Raw genomic sequence first — 19,547 nt, forward strand, 5'->3', positions numbered from 1 at the left:
CATAGGTACGGGCACAAAACCACGCTTTCTCCATAGATACAGAAATAGAACCAAACTTACTGTATAGATACGGGAACAGAACCAAACTTACTACATAGATATGGAAACATAATTGAGCTTAATTCATAAATATGTAAGAATATCTGGGCCAAAGTGTATCTTGGGTCCCCTAAAGACTGTGTACAAATGTCCCTCGGCATGTGCACATAAGTTTGCTTGAATTGCTGTCACTCTCAGATTGAATGCTGCAGTACCTACCTTAGAGCAAGTGGGGGCCCTTTGTCATCATGAAGAATGAGCCAGATGTTATTAATAAAATAAACGTGTTTACTTGATCTTGAAACTATGTACAACACTTGAATTCTTCATCTGCATTACATGACAGAGGCACAAACATTTCACTTGTAGACAGTGGCACATCACTTGTGAAGAACATTACTGAAGTACAATAGGTTAAGCTGAGGACCTCTATCTTCCCAGTACAGGGCCGCAAGGGTCAATGTGTCTCGCTGTGACCACTGCACCCAGCACTACACTCTGTACTATATAAGTAAACTCGTTCAGCTTCAATACCTTATGAACTTGTCCCAGCCTGACTGATCACATATTCCTTCACCAAGACCTCCTGGTCTGGCAAACACTAAAACTTTGGCTTAAAAGCCTCTTTCAGTAGATGCTCAACTTGCCTGCTATGAGGAGAACTGCCAATGTTACTTGAAATTGAAGGATCGTACTACCTTCTTTTGATTCTGCACTTCTGCGGACCTAATATGGATGACATGTTGAGAGCACTCTTCCTTTCTCTGTAGATGAACTTGAACTGATAAAACATTGACTCAATGAATAAAGCGATCTTATCTCTTTTACCGCATGGTGAAGGTCATAAAAAAAATCCCTGAGCTGATGATTTTTGTTCATTCTGCCTAACAAGAATCAGAATACAAAGCTATCAAAACATGTTATGTGCCCAAAAATGGTACCAGGAAAAACATCAGCGCTAAAAACATAGCTCTCAAAACATGGCGATGCAATAACTTTTTTTTTAAACGGATTTTTTAGTGTGTGAAAGCAGCCAACCTTAAAAAAAGAAGTACATAAACCTGCTATCGCTGTAATCATACCCACCAAAAGAATACAGTTGTCTAATAACTTAAACCGTACAAGGAATGGAGTAAAGAACAAATAAAAGCAATTGTTCTACTGCTGTTTATCTGTTTATTCTGCGTCCGGAAGATAGCAGTAAAGGGGGTTTTACACATAGCGATTTTTTTACGTTATAGCGATATCGCTAGCGATATCGGTATGTGTGATACTTACCTCCGACCGGCTCCCCCGCTGTCCATCGCTGATCACGCGAGAATGTCCAGCTCCATTTCTCATCGGGCGCTTCCTGCTGACGCCGACGAGCGACGCGTGGAGGCGGGCGGGAGGACATCAAGATCGCTGTGTGTGAAAGGTGAGTATCGTGCGCTGCGTCGCTGCTGCATCGCTGTGAGGTCTGCCTGTGTGACAGCTCACTAGCGATCATTTAGCGATGCACCTGCGATCCTGACCGGGTCGGATCGCTGGTGCATCGCTAAATGTAAAGGGTGCTTAAGGCTCGGCTCCCATTTATCCTGCACTCAATGTGAAGTGCTTACACCAGGGTGTAAATGTAAATCTCTGAAATATGTGATTCAGATGGAACCTCTGGTGGAAGATTCCCTATAATGAGGCAGATGGAAGCACTATGGATGCCGTCTAGCTTATGATCCAGCAGTGAACATCTTTTTAAGAGTACATAAAAGCACGGTCTGCTACAGTTTTGAGCACATCTTGAAAAACAGACACCACTAGAGTTGAGCGATACCGTCCGATACTTCAAATTCCCACACAGCAATGGCATAAAGTGAGACTAGGGACTTTTTTTTTTTTAAGTGGCGGAGGAATACAGTGCGGAAGGATACCTACCTTCCGTCATTGGATTCCTGCAGCCCGTAGAGAACGGCAGCATCAGCTGATGCTGCCGTTCTCTACCCAAGATCGTCGTGGGACACACTCGTGGACTGCTTCGGATCATGGGTGAGTATTTTTGTGGTTTGTTATGTTAATATTTATTCCGTAAAAGACAATGGCTTCGGGGAACAATGTGACAAGTATTGGTAAGTATGTTACTCTATGTTATATGTACTGTATGTCTATGTATGTATTGTATGTAGCATGCATGTAGTATGTATGTAGTATATATGTGGTATGTATGTAGCATGTAGTATGTATGTAGCATGCATGTAGTATATATGTGTTATGTATGTAGCATGTAGTATGTATGTAGCATGCATGTAGTATGTATGTAGTATGTATGTGGTATGTATGTAGCATGCATGTAGTATGTATGTAGTATATATGTGGTATGTATGTAGCATGTAGTATATATGTAGTATGTATGTAGCATGTAGTATGTATGTAGCATGTAGTATGTATGTAGCATGCATGTAGTATGTATGTAGTATATATGTGGTATGTATGTAGCATGTAGTATGTATGTAGCATGTAGTATATTTGTAGTATGTATGTAGCATGTACTATGTATGTAGCATGCATGTAGTATGTATGTAGTATGTATGTAGTATATATATATATATATACACTCACTGGCCACTTTATTAGGTACACCTGTCCAACTGTGTGTTAAGACTTAATTTCTAATCAGCCAATCACATGGCGGCAACTCAGTGCATTTAGGCATGTAGACATGGTCAAGACAATCTCCTGCAGTTCAAACCGAGCATCAGTATGGGGAAGAAAGGTGATTTGAGTGCCTTTGAACGTGGCATGATTGTTGGTGCCAGAAGGGCTGGTCTGAGAATTTCAGAAACTGCTGATCTACTGGGATTTTCACGCACAACCATCTCTAGGGTTTACAGAGAATGGTCCGAAAAAGAAAAAAAATCCAGTGAGCGGCAGTTCTGTGGCCGGAAATGCCATGTTGATGCCAGAGGTCAGAGGAGAATGGGCAGACTGGTTCGAGCTGATAGAAAGGCAACAGTGACTCAAATTGCCACCCGTTACAACCAAGGTAGGCAGAAGAGCATCTCTGAACGCACAGTGCGTCGAACTTTGAGGCAGATGGGCTACAGCAGCAGAAGACCACACTGGGTACCACTCCTCTCAGCTAAGAACAGGAAACTGAGGCTACAATTTGCACAAGCTCATCGAAATTGGACAGTAGAAGATTGGAAAAACGTTGCCTGGTCTGATGAGTCTCGATTTCTGCTGCGACATTCGGATGGTAGGGTCAGAATTTGGCGTAAACAACATGAAAGCATGGATCCATCCTGCCTTGTATCAACGGTTCAGGCTGGTGGTGGTGGTGTCATGGTGTGGGGAATTTTTTCTGGGCACTCTTTGGGCCCCTTGGTACCAATTGAGCATCGTTGCAACGCCACAGCCTACCTGAGTATTGTTGCTGACCATGTCCATCCCTTTATGACCACAATGTACCCAACATCTGATGGCTACTTTCAGCAGGATAATGCGCCATGTCATAAAGCTCGAATCATCTCAGATTGGTTTCTTGAACATGACAATGAGTTTACTGTACTCAAATGGCCTCCTCAGTCACCAGATCTCAATCCAATAGAGCATCTTTGGGATGTGGTGGAACGGGAGATTCGCATCAGGGATGTGCAGCCGACAAATCTGCGCCAACTGTGTGATGCCATCATGTCAATATGGTCCAAAATCTCTGAGGAATGCTTCCAGCACCTTGTTGAATCTCTGCCACGAAGAATTGAGGCAGTTCTGAAGGCAAAAGGGGGTCCAACCCCTTACTAGCATGGTGTACCTAATAAAGTGGCCAGTGAGTGTATATATATATATATATATATATATATATTTTTTTTTTAACATTTAACACATTAGTCGGATGATGGGACTACTACTGTCCCATCATTGGCTAATGTGTCAATCACTGTCATGGTAGCAGGCATCGCCAGATGGGACTTGTAGTCCCATCGGACGATGCTTGCACAGACCCCCGGACATCAGCACAGCCCCCCGGCAGGCCGGCACAGCCCCCCGGCAGGCCGGTACAGACCCCCACAGGGTGCACAGACCACCGGCAGGCCGGCACAGCCCCCCGGCAGGCCGGTACAGACCCCCACAGGGTGCACAGACCACCGGCAGGCCGGCACAGCCCCCCGGCAGGCCGGTACAGACCCCGGGCAGTCCACACAGCCCCCCGGCAGGCCGGCAGAGACCCCCGGAAGGCCCGAAATGACGGCGCATCATGATGCGCACACACCGCGCATCATGATGACGTCATTTCGGCTGTCAATCAACTTTGAACTTCCGATTCCGATGCCGACTTCCGATATTGAAAAAATATCGGAAGTCGGTATCGGAATTCCGATACAGCAAGTATCGGCCGATACCCGATACTTGCGGTATCGGAATGCTCAACACTAGACACCACTGAACAGAAGTCACAGAGAGTCCAGAGTATCTCTGCTGCCTCATTAGTGAATGGATCCCTCTGGGGTTTCATCCGTGTCAAATATCTGGTAGATTAAGATGGAAACTCTGATTCAAAATGTTCTGTACCACAAAATGCCACCAATAAAAGCTTCTTCCCAACCCACAAAAAAACAAGTCTCAACTTAGGTTTGTCACCTTAATAAAAATATGGGAGGCTTCTGAGTCACTGATAACACAAATGTTGGAAAAGTGAAATCGTTCACACCAAAAGAAATCCAGCAAAATCTGTGCTGCCAAATCCAAATACCCCTACCCCTGAGCCACAGTGTATCTAAACCGCAGTTAGTGTCCACATGTACGGCATTACTGTAGTGAGGAGAGCCCACTTAAAATTACTAGGTATGTGTCTCCAGAAGCACGAGTTGCGCACATTTTACGGGCACTACAATGTCATATTTGCATTTTCACTCAGCAACATCCATTGATGCTCATTTCTGAAAAACATGCATGAAGTCAAAATCATCACTACACCTGTAGATAAATTTCCAGAGGGATGTAATTTCCAAAATTGGGTTACTTGAGGGGGCAAATCTGCCCTTCTGGCACCTAGGGCCACTGTACTTGGAGTATGCAAAATATTCTACTAAAACTTGTTTCTTCCCTCCTGAATCTCATCGTGTGGCAGAACAGTACTGGAGCATTATCCAATATCACTGTGTAGGGTTGAGCAGGTTCGCAGGATGCAGTGACGAGACACTAGACAAATGGTGGTTTACGAAATTACTTTTATCTAACTTTAGCCTCTGGGCTTGGCTGAACAAAACAAAAATTAAGAACAAAACAAACAGTCCACGCAGGGACTCAACAATCTTAACCAAATATAATGCCACTTAGCCTTCCAGGGACTGCTGGTTTCATGAGCGTGGCCGCGTAGAGGTCGCCGAGGCAGCTGTCCTGAAGTCTCGCTACCCCGGGTAGGAATGGGGCTCAACAGGCCCTGAAGACAGCGATGCCGGTGGGGCGCAACAGGCCCTGAAGAAAGCGATGCCGTTGGGGCGCAACAGGCCCTGAAGAAAGCGATGCCGTTGGGGCGCAACAGGCCCTGAAGAAAGCGATGCCGTTGGGGCGCAACAGGCCCTGAAGAAAGCGATGCCGTTGGGGCGCAACAGGCCCTGAAGAAAGCGATGCCGTTGGGGCGCAACAGGCCCTGAAGAAAGTGATGCCGTTGGGGCGCAACATGCCCTGAAGAAAGCGATGCCTTTGGGGCGCAACAGGCCCTGAAGAAAGCGATGAAGGTGGCGCGCGGTGATGACGCAGTTCTCCCGATGACCTGTAGCAGTCCTTTATCAAGGAGTCTCTCCCAAAGCCGGGGTAGCGGGCCTTTTATCTCGCCTGTGACGAGGTGGCGTATCTTCAGGCCGGTGACGGCCGGGTCGGCGTGATGGGGGAAGGCTGGGGGGAAGTGCCCAGGCCTCTGTGGCCAGGTAACGGGTAGTCCCAGCCACAACCTGAGGTAAAGTTCCTCTCTCACCAAGGCGGGGGGCAGCAGGGATGATTCTCTCAGAACGGGGGCAGGGAGCAGTCTCCCGGAACAGTCTCTCACGTCTCTCTCGTCGGTAAATCAACAGCTTTCTCCTCACAGGCTCCTCTCGGTGCCTCTGCAAGTCACCCTGCGTCCTGCCTTCACGCTCACTCTCTCCCAACTGCCACTGCCGCGCGTCCCCTGCTCCTTTTACCCTAGCCCCACCCCCTGTCTCCCTGACAACTTCAATCGCATGTCTCCCTTTGTAATCCTCCTGATGTGATTCCTTCAATAACCCTGATGGCGGTCCCCCTGGTTCTGGCCCGAACACTATATGGGGGTCCTCCTTCCCACATTCCCCCACCCTGTAAGCTCGCCAGTCCTCGGGCGAGGGTGTTAGTCTATTGAGATTGGCCTGTAAGGGTGTCGATATTCATTGCCATACAAACTGGTCTTGTTCATACCGTTCGAGGGGTTTGCCGGCTGTTGACCGCTCGGAGCGTCTAAGTTCTACTGGGGTGAAATCTTCTGGGGTGGTGGACATTGGGGGGCTGCAGGATACAGGCGGGTTAATTGGGTCAACTGGTTCATTATTGAGTGGAGGGCCTTTGGGGTTTGGAGGGATATCCTCGTCGTCTGAGTCCCAGCATCTGGACTCCGGTTTGGATGTCAACGGGATGGGTTCCAGTTGTTTCGGGTCAGTGGAAATACACGGGCGTAACATATTACGATGCACAATGCGGGTGGGCAGTGTTTCATCCTGCTTGGGCCGTATTTCGTACACAGGTCCTTCTGGGTGGATACGGCGTAATACCCGATAAGGACTCTCTTCCCAACGTGGCTCCAGTTTGTTCTGGGGGCGTCGATCCAGTACCAGCACACGGTCTCCGCTTTGGAGATGACGAGGGGAAGTTGTATTCTTTCCTGGGTGTTCCCAGTCTTGGAGTTTGGTATGTACAATTCGGTGAAGAGTTTGCAGCCTGTGGCGATGATTTCGGACCCAGGACGACACTCCGGTCCAGGGCTGAGGCTCTTCGGGCTCCAACTCTACCTCCGTGATTCCTTTACCCTCTCGTCCAAACAGCAGGGAATAAGGCGTATAGCCCGTAACTCGATATACCCGGTTATTATAAACCCATACTAGTTCAGAAACATATTCAGGCCAACGAGCTTTCTTGTCACTCTCCAGAGTACGCAGCATTTGAATCAATGTCCGATTAAATCGTTCACAAGCCCCATTTCCTTGCGGGTGATACGGTGTGGTCCGGGATTTGTCAATCCCATAGAGATGATGTAGTTCCTCCATAACTTTCCCCAAAAAACATGCTCCCTGGTCAGAATGTATACGTTGAGGACAGCCGTACACTTGTATAAAGTTTCTGCAAATTACGGAGGCGGCCGACTCCACGGTCTGGTCTCGAGTAGGGGTGACCACAGCGAACTTGGTGAAATGATACAGCATTACGAGGCAGTGTTTGTATCCCTGGAATGTGGGACCAATCGTCAGATAATCCACCATCAGAAGCTCAAGGGGTGCTGAAGTCACAATAGTCTGTGTTGCGGCTCTCTGAGCGGGCGGTTTGGCCAATTCACATAAGCGGCAGGTACGGCAAATTTCATCCACAACAGCCGACAACCGTGGGTGATAAACTTTCTGTTGTAGCCATTGCAAAGTCTTTTTAACTCCAAAGTGGGCCCCTTTTTCCTGAGCCTCTCGAGCCAGTTCGTGTAGTTGAGCCCCAGGCGTAACCACCTGCCACACAGTCGTTGAGGTTGTTTGCGACGTGAATTTACGGTACAGTAGTCCCTTTTGGATAATCAGTCTCTCCCATTGTCGCAGCATCAGCGACAGGTCTTGGGTCAAAGTTTGCCGTTGAGTACCAGTGGGTAATTGACCAGCGGCGACCCATGTCCGGAGAAGTCCAATTTCTTCATCTTCTTGTTGTTGTTGTATCCACTTATCCCGAGATTGTTCCAGGATGCCCCTGTGGGCCTCTGGGGAAGATACTTTTGAATCAACATTGGTGAGCACGGCAGCGGTGAGAGCGAACGGTATTTCTTCTCCTTCTAATTCTTTGTCTCGATTCTGTCCGGGAGTTGTATGTCGAATCCTGGAGAGGGCATCTGCATGGACATTCTCGGCCCCTCTTTTGTAGATAATCTTATAATTGTACTTCGCCATCCGGGCCACCCATCGCTGCTCCAAAGCCCCCAACGTGGTGTTTTCCAGATGTGCCAGTGGGTTGTTGTCAGTTCGCACTACCACCTCGGAGCCCGCTAGGTGCTCTACGAATCTCTCTGTCATAGCCCACACCACTGCGAGGAGCTCGAGCTTAAAAGAGCTGTAATTGTCAGGGTTACGCTCGTAGTCATGGAGTGAGCGACTTCCATATGCGATCACTCTCTCCCGGCCATCCTGAACCTGTGACAACACAGCCCCCAGCCCGTGAAGACTCCCGTCAGTGTGCAGGATGAACGGCTGAGAGAAATCCGCATAAGCCAACACAGGGGCATCTGAAAGTGCAGCCTTGAGGTCTCAGAAGGCCTCTTCCTGAGGGTGTTGTCACTGGATTTTTCGCCCATTGGCCCCAGCGGGAGCCCCCTTCAGCAGGTCATGCAGGGCTCGAGCTCGACATGCAAAATTCTTTACGAAGCGACGGTAATATCCAGCTAACCCCAGAAAAGCCCGCACGTCTTTCACCTTCTCGGGGGTAGGCCATTCCTGGATAGCAGCAATCTTCTCCCGGGATGGCCTCACACCCTCTGCCGAAACAACATGACCCAGATACTCAATCTAAGAGCGAAATAGGTGGCATTTCTGAGGCTTCACCTTCAACCCGTACTTTTGCAGCCGGCTGAGTACCTGTCCCAACCGCTTCAGGTGGTCCTCGACGGAGGCGGCATAGACAATGATGTCGTCCAGGTAGATCAACGTGGCCTCAAAACTAAGATCCCCTAGACATCACTCCATCAATCGCTGAAAGGTCCCGGAGGCATTGGCCAGCCCGAATGGCATCCGATTAAACTCAAACAGTCCCATGGGCATTATGAACGCCGTCTTAGCTCTGTCCTCTTCTGACATGGGCACCTGCCAGTAGCTACTGGCCAAGTCCAGGGTCGAAAAATATGTTCCCTTGCCCAATGCAGACAGAGATTCTTCTATGCGGGGCAATGGGTATGAGTCTTTAATAGTGCAAGCATTCAGTTTACGATAATCCACACAGAATCATAGTGTACCATCTTTCTTCCGGACCAACACGATGGGGGCCGCCCAGGGGCTTTGACTTTCCCGTATCACCCCTTTTTGCAGCATTTGAGCCAGCAAAGTTTTCACCTCTTGATAGAGTTGTGGCGGAATCTGTCGATATCGTTCTCGGATAGGGGCCGCTCCTGCTGTGGGCATCTCATGAGTGATGGCGATGGTACACCCAAAGTCGTCCTCATGGCTAGCAAATACTTCATGGTACTGTCCCAGCAATGCTTTTACTTGTGAATGTTGGGCTGCAGTTAGTCCAGAAAGCTCGGCCAGCATCTACTCCAAGATATTTCGGCCCTTCTCTTGTGTCGAGACTTCGTGGGCCTGTAAGGTTCGTATTGTTACCTCCCAAGGATCCTCGGGGTGTACTCGTAATTGAACCGCAGGAGCGGGCAGCACTTCTTCTAAAGGCTTTACTAGTTTAGCCAGTACAGTCCATGCTTTCAGAATGGTATCTCGGTCTTCAAGGTTAACGCAGCGTACCAGGACGGCTCCTTTGTGCACCGTAGCGAGGGAACGGGCCACCACTATGCCAGAAGGCAAGTGCTCTGAGTGACACGGCTCCACCTGCACCTCCACGCCCTCCAAAGGTATCGGAGCCCGAATTGGCAGGGCCACCACTGTCTGTCCAGGAGGTAGCACAAGCAGGGGTGCCGCTGACGCGATGACCTTGCCCAGAGCCTCACCCTCCTGGCAGTCCCGATGCACCCGCGCACCTCGCACCAGCTGCTGGAATACCTGTCCCTGAGCTGTGCGAGAACCCCACTGCTTCAGTGTCTTTTGTGTGGGATCATTAAGCAACAGGTTACCAAACTCTTTTAAAATATTCATGCCTAGGGTGACGGGGTGTCGTCGATCAGCTTCTCCTTGAGTCAGCACCACCCCTCTGCGGCCAAGGGGTTTACCTCACAACGTCACCTGCACCCACACTACCCCGGCAACCGGGACCGGCAGTTGGTTAGCGGCTACTAGTCTAATCATGGGCCCCCACTGAGGCCTTGCTGCCTCCGGAAAGTTTTGTTGAAAGTACGCTGCGGGCATAGTGGTTACTTGTGACCCCGTGTCCACCAGACACCGGACGGCCCGGCCCTCTACTTCTGCCCAAACTACCGGACACTTTGCTGCCAAATCTTCGGGACTTCCACCACCCCTAGTTGTGGTTTTCGGCTCCGAGCGGCGTCCCCCCAGCCCGGAGCCCTTTAGTTTAATGGCCGCCGGGGTGGGTATCTCCCACGCCGCGGACACTCTCGGGCGAAGTGGCCTGGTTCTCCACACTCATAACACCGGGCCGGTATAGACTGACCACCCAGCGGAGAACGTGACCCCCCGGGACCGGGATTAACGCTAGGTTGTCCAGTCTCCGGTTCGGTTCTTCTCTTTACTTCAGCCAACTCGCTCTTAATGTTTTTCAATTCTCGCTTCATCTCCTCCACCCACTGAGGTTCCTCAACTGTGTTCGAGGAGGCCTCCACACCTCGGACCTTCCCCACGGGGACCACCATCCCTTGCTCTTGCTCCCGTACCCGTGCCTGACTTCCCACTTCTGAAAAGTCTATTTGGGGATTCATTCTGATCTGTTCCCGTAATGCCTTCTTTATCAGTGGATCTTGCAGTCCAGTCACCAGTAGGTCACGTAGGGTAATGTCAACAGGTCCTACCCCTACCCCGTCTTTTCTTTCAATAGCTGTATGCAATTCTTGGAGTACATTCATATACTGAGTAATCGTCTCCCCCTCTGCCTGCATCCGACTAAACAGACGGGTCCTTAACTCTCCAACATTAGTGGGATCCCCGTGGGTCTGTTCCACTATCTGCAACACCTTTTCAAAAGTGTTGCGGTGCCCCGGAGGTTTCAACATCACTGACCTCCGCACCTCCCCGTCTAGAGCCATGAGTGCCACTTCAGCTTCCAGGTCAGGGGTCATTGGGTGCATCCGAAAGAGCCCCCGCATTCGCTCTGTCCAGCTCCATAGCATAGTATTGGAGCCAGAGAATCTAGGCAGGTTGTTCAGCATGGTCCCCAATGAAATGCTAGTACGAGGGCCCTCATTATCTACGGAGCTTACAGCTTCCCCCTGACCTGGGCCACCACCGTCCATGCTCGGAGACTGCATCCTGCCAACTAAACCAAGTGTAGGGTTGAGCAGGTTCGCAGGATGCAGTGACGAGACACTAGACGAATGGTGGTTTACGAAATTACTTTTATCTAACTTTAGCCGCTGGGCTTGGCTGAACAAAACAAAAATTAATAACAAAACAAACAGTCCACGCAGGGACTCAACAATCTTAACCAAATATAATGCCACTTAGCCTTCCAGGGACTGCTGGTTTCATGAGCGTGGCCGCGTAGAGGTCGCTGAGGCAGCTGTCCTGAAGTCTCGCTACCCCGGGTAGGAATGGGGTTCAACAGGCCCTGAAGAAAGCGATGACGGTGCGGCACAACAGGCCCTGAAGACAGCGATGCCAGTGGGGCGCAACAGACCCTGAAGAAAGCGATGCCGTTGGGGCGCAACAGGCCCTGAAGAAAGCGATGCCGTTGGGGCGCAACAGGCCCTGAAGAAAGCGATGATGTTGGGGCGCAACAGGCCCTGAAGAAAGCGATGCCGTTGGGGTGCAACAGGCCCTGAAGAAAGCGATGCCGTTGGGGCGCAACACGCCCTGAAGAAAGCAATGCCGATGAGGCGCAACAGGCCCTGAAGAAAGCGATGCCGTTGGGGCGCAACAGGCCCTGAAGAAAGCGATGAAGGTGGCGCGCGGTGATGACGCAGTTCTCCCGATGACCTGTAGCAGTCCTTTATCAAGGAGTCTCTCCCAAAGCCGGGGTAGCAGGCATTTATCTCGCCTGTGACGAGGTGGCGTATCTTCAAGCCGGTGACGGCCGGGTCGGCGCGATGGGGGAAGGCTGGGGGGAAGTGCTCAGGCCTCTGTGGCCGGGTAACGGGTAGTCCCGGCCACAACCTGAGGTAAAGTTCCTCTCTCACCAAGGCGGGGGCAGCAGGGATGATTCTCTCAGAACGGGGGCAGGGAGCAGTCTCCCGGAACAGTCTCTCACGTCTCTCTCGTCGGTAAATCAACAGCTTTCTCCTCACAGGCTCCTCTTGGTGCCTCTGCAAGTCACCCTGCGTCCTGCCTTCACTCTCACTCTCTCCCAACTGCCACTGCCGCGCATCCCCTGCTCCTTTTACCCTAGCCCCGCCCCCTGTTGCTCTGACAACTTCAGTAGCATGTCTCCCTTTGTAATCCTCCTGATGTGATTCCTTCAATAACCCTGATGGCGGTCCCCCTGGTTCTGGCCCGAACACTATATGGGGGTCCTCCTTCCCACAACTGTAAAAAAAAAAGCTGTCCAATATTGCCTATTCCTGGCGCCCTTGAGCTGGAGGGAGCAGCAAAAGGTAAAATCAAGTGCATTAACACGTCACAGCTTTGGCGGTTTAGCAGTCAGGTGGAAGTTGCCGACAAGTTAAGGTGAACTAATTTTAACTAATAGAGGATGTAAAACCTCATGGTGGTGAACAGGCTTGGCTTTGGTGGCCAGCCTCAAGGATGTTGTAATGGTAACATCAATCAGGGGCGGGCACAGTGGTTAAGCACAGGAGTGAGGATAATAGGGTCATTGGTGCCCTGAAAGTTTACTGGCTCTGCTTGAATGGCAAGCCAGTGTGTGCCGCCCCTTTATGGCTGTCTGTCCTGGTTCTGTATGTCAGACAGCTGGGGATATCACAGTACTTGTTAATCCCATTGTACTAGCACTTCACCTGACTCCTACTGTGGTTGTTTTAATCCTGTGCTTTAAATAAAGCTGTGGTTATTTTGACAACCAAAATAATGTGTGGTGTATTTATTCTAGTGCCCAAGTTTACTGTATTTATGGTTGTTTTAAGATGGAGTAGGGGTCCATCACATATCCAAAAGTCAGGTGCAAGAAAAAGCCTATGGAGTCAGTGTTTGTGAAAAAGCTGTATGTGATCAAATTTTTTCAATATTTTTACGGATTTCAGGGATCGAAAGTTAAAAAAAAAAACTCACCTCTTACTTTTCAAACAATTTTAATCTTGCAGACCTGGGTAATTGTTATTTTGTTTTTTTAATATCTGCTTGAATTCCAGCAGAAACTTTGAAACCTTTGTGTCCCATCTGTTACTTTGATCTCAAACTGATCTCACAGAAACTACGAAACATGTAACTTTGCTGTGGTCATCTATTGCTGGAGGAGAAGAAAAGACGGCAGCTCTTTATAACGGAGTGTACTCAGCGTATTGAGGATTCTGGATTACTGAAGCAGCAGCTGCCTGTATGACATTGCTTTTTTCCCCCGTAATGTTCAGTTTTTACAGACATGAAAAATGCAGCTTTATTATTATTATTATGCTTTCCTCTGGACAATATGTATAAACCAGTTACTATAATCTTTTACATAAGAGATTGCTAAGCACTCAATCTGAAAAATATGATTTTGTATTGAAATAAATAGTTATTGTTACTGTCCTCTAGCAAAGCCAAATAAATTACAGACCTGATGCTTGAAAAAAAAATATTTTGCAAAATGGAATCAACTTACTTTGAACCGCTGCTCACCGCTCAGTTAGAGGATAAGTGTTTACGTTTTCACTTAGACTTTGACATAAAAACAGTAATGCTGCCAGATGCTCATCCCGCAGCGCAAAGGACAAAGTGTAGTTCTTGTGAAAAATTAACCAGAGGGTGACTTTAGTGCAGCAAATTATTTGTATGCTGCAATTCCAAGCAATAAACTGTTTATCACAGAAAACACTCCCTGGTTTCACCAGATTATATACAATACGAAAAGTATAAGATCTAATGATTATTCAGCCATCCTAAATAAAATAAAGCCTATAACACAGATACAGATTTACATATACCTTATATAGTCTTCTGTGTGTTCATGTGTGGCACCCCTGTGGGTTCTGTTGCCACAGAGGTACTGCACCTCCTCCTGAGGTGTAGTATCCCACTCTCCAGGTAAGGTGGGGACATCTGACCAGACTCCAGCACCTGCACCCAGCACGGAAACCTTAGAACAGCAGAGCACCCTCTATAGCCCCTGCTTGGTTCATGAAGGGTGCTGGGAGGTGGGTGGAGCTTAGCTTGCACTAGAGAGGGGGAAAACTGACAGGAAGTTACAGCAGTTCCCCAGAGGGGGAAGCAGAGAGAGGACGTTTATGCAGTAGCCTCTTGTGAGCTGGAGCTGCTGGGGAAAGAAAGGAAGAGAAAGATCAGTTCTTCAGAAGGAAAGATAGAAAAGGAAGGAACGTGTGGAGGAGAGCTGGTGACTAGGGCTAGAGCAGAGCCCTTCCCTAAGTTTATGCACCAAAGGCCAGGTGCCAGTATCTGAGGCTGTGTGAATGCTAATGGTTCTACAGCAGAAACCGGAGGAATAGAAGTTGTAACCACTTTATTCCCACCTGAGACTCGACGACACAGTGGCAACGTGTGTGAGCCGGGACATGAATGTAAGGAGTCTCTGAAGAAGGCTACAGCTGCCTGTCATGCGAGTAGAGTTCTAAGTAACAAGAAAGAGGAACTTGAGTGTAATTCATAACTACAAGTACTTCAGATTAGCGCTAGTGAGGAGATGTTCAGAAAAGGCACACGAAAGGGAGTGCTGGAAGGGTGTGCTCCATCTTGCCTGGGAGTTAGCTGGGCCCCTCACCTGGAGGATGTGGCACTGAAGCGGGCACTTGTCTATGCTAGAAACGTGAGTAAAGCATTGGAACTGCATTCAGCTGTGTCTCTGCCTTCTTCTTGCGCCAACCCCTTCAGCACTGCTACAACTCTGTGCCCAAACACTACACCATCTACCTCAACATCTACTACTGCCCTGGGACTACATTTCTGCCTGTGGAGAGCTATTACACCTCTTCTGCATCACACCATCTGTCCCAGAGGATCTGCACTGCAGCGCTGGTCCCCTTCTGACCAGATACCACAGGTGGCGTCATGAACTTATCTACACATAAACTTTATTCCTCTTATTTTACATGGACACCCAGGGCCACAGAACGGGTCACTGCCACCGAGACACATCCCTTTAAGACACTGGCCTAGTACCGAGTAAAACCCCACTTGCCCTGGTGATGATCCACATGCATTCACAGATACAGTGGGGAAAATAAGCATTTGATACACTGATGATTTTGCACGTTTCCCCACCTACAAAGAATGGAGAGGTCTGTAATTTTTACTGTACGTACAATTCAACTGTGAGAGACAGAATCTAAACAGAAAAACAGAAAATCACATTGCTATTTATGTATTTAAAAATCATACATTTTATTGCGTAAAATAAGTATTTGATTACCTACCAACCAGCAACAATTCTGGCTCTTACAGTCCTGTTATTTTTCTTTAAATAGCCCTCCTACTCTGCACTTGTTACCTGTATTAAATGCACCTGTCTGAACATATTACAAGTACAAAAGACAACTGTCCACACACTAAATAACCTCTCCACCATGACCAAGACCAAGGAGTTGTCTGTTGTGAGTTCATTTTCCCCTTCGTCACTGAGGTCTGGTGAACTCCCTATTCTGGTAAAGGAAGGTAATGGGCCTGATTATCAGGCACCTGAGCCTAATGAGGATGACTGGCTGAGTGGAGTCACTGACTGGATATAAGGCTGCCGACGCCCTTCTGCCCTGCGGGTGATTTCTCTGTGGACTTCTAGGACACCAGTCTGATTCCTGCTTCCCTAAAGCTAAGTTTTCTGCTTTGCCTGTTTGCATTTATGTTTTGTTTTTGTTTTCCTTGCTTTTCTGGATTCTGCCATTCCTTGCTGGGATGAGCTGGATCTCCTTTTGCCGGTTGCTCTGTCTTCAGAATATTCCTGAGTACTGACATAGCTTTTTGAAGCCTAGCGTCTTCAGGGCCTTTTTCACTGTCAGTCTGTTGGCTCTTATTTTCATAGGGTTTTTCACGGATTGCAGACAGCAGCCTTCCTGTCCTTTCCTATCTAGGTAGTTTGGGCCCCGTCTTTGCTCAGTCTATCTTTCTGTCTGTGTTAGTGTTTTCATCTTGCTTCACCGTCATTATATGTTGGGGGCTGCCTATTGCTTTGGGGTCTGCTCTGGGGAAGTTTAGATTTCCCCTTTCTTTCTTTAGGCCTATTTAATTCTCCGGCTGTGATCGAGGGGTCTAGGGCATCGTAGGAACCCCCCACGGCTACTGTTAGTTGTTGTGATAGGATCAGGGGTCTGCAATCCGATAGCTGCCAACCTCTCTGGTTTTCTGGACTTAGCTAGCATTTCTGTTTTGCCTCCTACGGTGACTCAATCATAACAGAATCACCCGCCATACCGCAGATCCTAGGGTACTCAATAGCAGGAAAGAATTGTGTTTAAAAAAAAAAAAGGTGTGTGTATATTCTTTCCTCTATATCTCTGAGGCCGTAGGGGGAATTTTTTTTTCTCTCAACGGAGATAAAGCAATTGTCTGATCATGTGGAGCAGCTCGCTGCGGAAGTGCTGTGAATTTCCGCGTACCTTGCTCGTTCGCATGCTGTTGAACCAAAGATCCCTACACCTGATGTATTTTTTGGGGATCGATCTAAATTTTTGAGTTTCAAAAATAATTGTAAATTACTTTTTGCCTTGAAGCCTAACTCGTCAGGGAGCTCCGCGCAGCAGGTTAAAATTGTCATCTCTTTGCTGCGTGGCGATCCCCAGGATTGGGCGTTTTCTTTGAAACCAGATGATCCTATTCTGACTAATGTGAACGCATTCTTTCAAGCTTTGGGGTTGTTGTATGACGAACCTAATGCTATTGATCAGGCTGAAAAGACCCTGTTGGCATTAAACCAGGGTCGAGATTCTGCAGAGTTGTACTGTCAAAAGTTCCGAAAGTGGGCGGTCCTTACTACCTGGAATGATGGTGCCTTGGCTGCTCTCTTTCGGAAGGGTTTGTCAGAAGCCGTAAAAGATACTATGGTGGGATTTCCTGTTCCCTCTGGTCTGGACGATTCTATGTCATTAGCCATTCAGGTTGATCGGCGTTTACGTGAACGCAGGATTGCACAAGAGGTGTTGCCACCGGTTGAACAGACGTCTGAATCTATGCAATGTGATAGAGTTTTGTCTAAGGCGCAACGTCAGGAGCTCAGAAGGCGTAATAAGCTGTGTTTTTTCTGTGGAGATGCCTCACATATTATTTCTGTTTGTCCTAAACGAGAGAAACGCTTTGCACACACGTTTTCTGTTGCTGGTGTTCAACCTAAGTTTCTTCTGGCAATTACTCTGATCTGCTCCCTGTCCACATTTTCCGCCAAGGCTTTTGTGGATTCGGGAGCAGCGCTAAACCTAATGGACTTGGATTTTGCTAAACGTTGTGGATTTCCGATGACACCTCTGCAGACGCCTATCCCTTTGAGGGGGATTGATGCTACTCCTTTGGCTAAAAATAAACCTCAGTTTTGGACCCAGGTGGTCATGCGGGTCGCCCCAGACCATCAAGAGAATTGCAGATTTTTGGTGTTGCATGGTCTGCATGATGCCGTTGTTCTGGGGTTTCCCTGGTTGCAAATTCATAATCCAGTTTTGGATTGGAAGTCTGTGTCTGTGGTGAGTTGGGGTTGTCGGTGTGCCTTTAGTGAGGCTCCGTTTTTTTCCACCTCTCCTCAGTCGCATGATGTTCCTGATTATTTGGCGGACTTTTATGATGTATTTAGTGAGAATGAGTTTGCGTCCTTGCCTCCTCATAGGAGTTATGACTGTGCAATTGAACTAAGCCCGGGGTGTAAATTTCCCAAGGGTCGGCTCTTCAATTTATCTGTACCCGAGCACGAGGCTATGCGGTCTTATATTAAGGAGGCGCTGGAGAAGGGTCATATTAGACCATCCTCTTCACCCTTAGGTGCCGGTTTTTTTTGTGGCCAAAAAGGATGGTTCTTTAAGGCCTTGTATTGATTATCGTGCCCTCAATAAAATTACTATTAAATATCAGTATCCGTTACCCCTGATTTTGGATCTATTCTCTAGAGTTAGAGGTGCTTGCTGGTTTACCAAGCTTGACCTCAGGGGGGCGTATAATCTTATCCGCATTAAGCAGGGGGATGAATGGAAGACGGCGTTTAATACTCCGGAGGGACATTTTGAGTACCTGGTGATGCCTTTTGGGCTCACTAATGCCCCTTCTGTCTTCCAGTGCTTCATGAACGATATTTTCCGAGACTTTGTCAATAAATTTTTGATTATCTATCTGGATGATATTTTGATCTTCTCCAAGGATTGGGATTCTCATGTGGAACATATTCGGACTGTGTTCCGGATCTTGAGGGAGAATTCCCTGTATGTCAAAGGATCGAAATGCCTTTTTGGAGTACAGAGGATTTCATTTTTGGGATTTATTTTGTCTCCGTCAACTATTGAAATGGACCCGGCCAAGGTACAGGCCATTTATGATTGGGTTCAGCCCACTTCTTTGAAGGCCCTCCAGAAGTTTTTGGGTTTTGCTAATTTTTATCGGAAATTTATAGCAAAATTTTCTAGCATTGCCAAGCCATTGACTGATCTGACTAAGAAGGGTGCTGATGTGTTGAATTGGTCTCCAGAGGCTGTTGCTTCCTTTCAGGAGCTGAAGCGAAGATTTACCTCTGCCCCGGTTTTGCGGCAACCTGATGTCTCACTCCCGTTCCAGGTAGAGGTGGATGCTTCTGAGATTGGTGCAGGAGCTGTTTTGTCCCAAAAGGATCCTGTAACATCTAAAATGAATCCCTGTGCTTTATTTTCCTGAAAGTTCTCTCCATCTGAACGTAACTATGATGTGGGGAATCGGGAACTGTTGGCCATGAAATGGGCTTTTGAGGAGTGGAGACATTGGTTGGAGGGAGCTAAACATCAAGTTGTGGTCCTCACTGACCACAAGAATTTGATTTACCTAGAGTCGGCTAAACGCTTGAACCCTAGACAGGCTAGGTGGGCCTTGTTTTTTACACGTTTTGATTTTGTGGTCTCTTTTCTTCCTGGAACTAAGAATGTCAAGGCAGACGCCCTCTCTAGGAGTTTCTTTGCTGATTCTCCTGTGGTGACCAAGCCTGCTACCATCTTAGGCGAAGGGGTAGTTCTTTCTGCCATCTCGCCCGATTTGAGACTTGCTCTGCAAGAGTTCCAGGAGGACAAACCTGAGCGTTGTCCCAGTGGAAAGTTGTATGTTCCTGACCAGTGGAAGAAGAGAGTGATGTCTGAAGTTCATTGCTCTGCATTGGCTGGTCATCCAGGTATTTTTTGTACTAGAGATCTGGTGAGTCGCTCTTTTTGGTGGCCCACCTTGTCTCATGATGTCAGGAATTTTGTGCAGTCC

General features: G+C 48.2%; 1 protein-coding gene across 4 annotated transcripts in view; it reads right to left on the reverse strand.

Moving 5' to 3' along the window:
* The window catches only part of LOC141065779 (flavin-containing monooxygenase 5-like), an 816,973-nt gene extending 803,088 nt beyond the window's left edge, over positions 1 to 13,885 (reverse strand). For 3 of the 4 annotated variants that reach the window (XM_073557933.1, XM_073557939.1, XM_073557937.1), the window contains exon 1: positions 13,795 to 13,885. The gene's annotated coding sequence lies outside the window, so the exon portion shown is untranslated. Of the gene's footprint in view, positions 1 to 13,262; positions 13,441 to 13,794 lie in introns of all 4 variants that reach the window. The other variant, XM_073557934.1, reaches the window with a different exon arrangement.
* Positions 13,886 to 19,547: the final 5,662 nt, after the last annotated feature.

The sequence above is a fragment of the Dendrobates tinctorius genome, unplaced genomic scaffold (assembly GCF_039654945.1).
Source record: "Dendrobates tinctorius isolate UK_male_01 unplaced genomic scaffold, ASM3965494v1 ptg000012l, whole genome shotgun sequence".
NCBI lineage: Eukaryota > Metazoa > Chordata > Amphibia > Anura > Dendrobatidae > Dendrobates > Dendrobates tinctorius.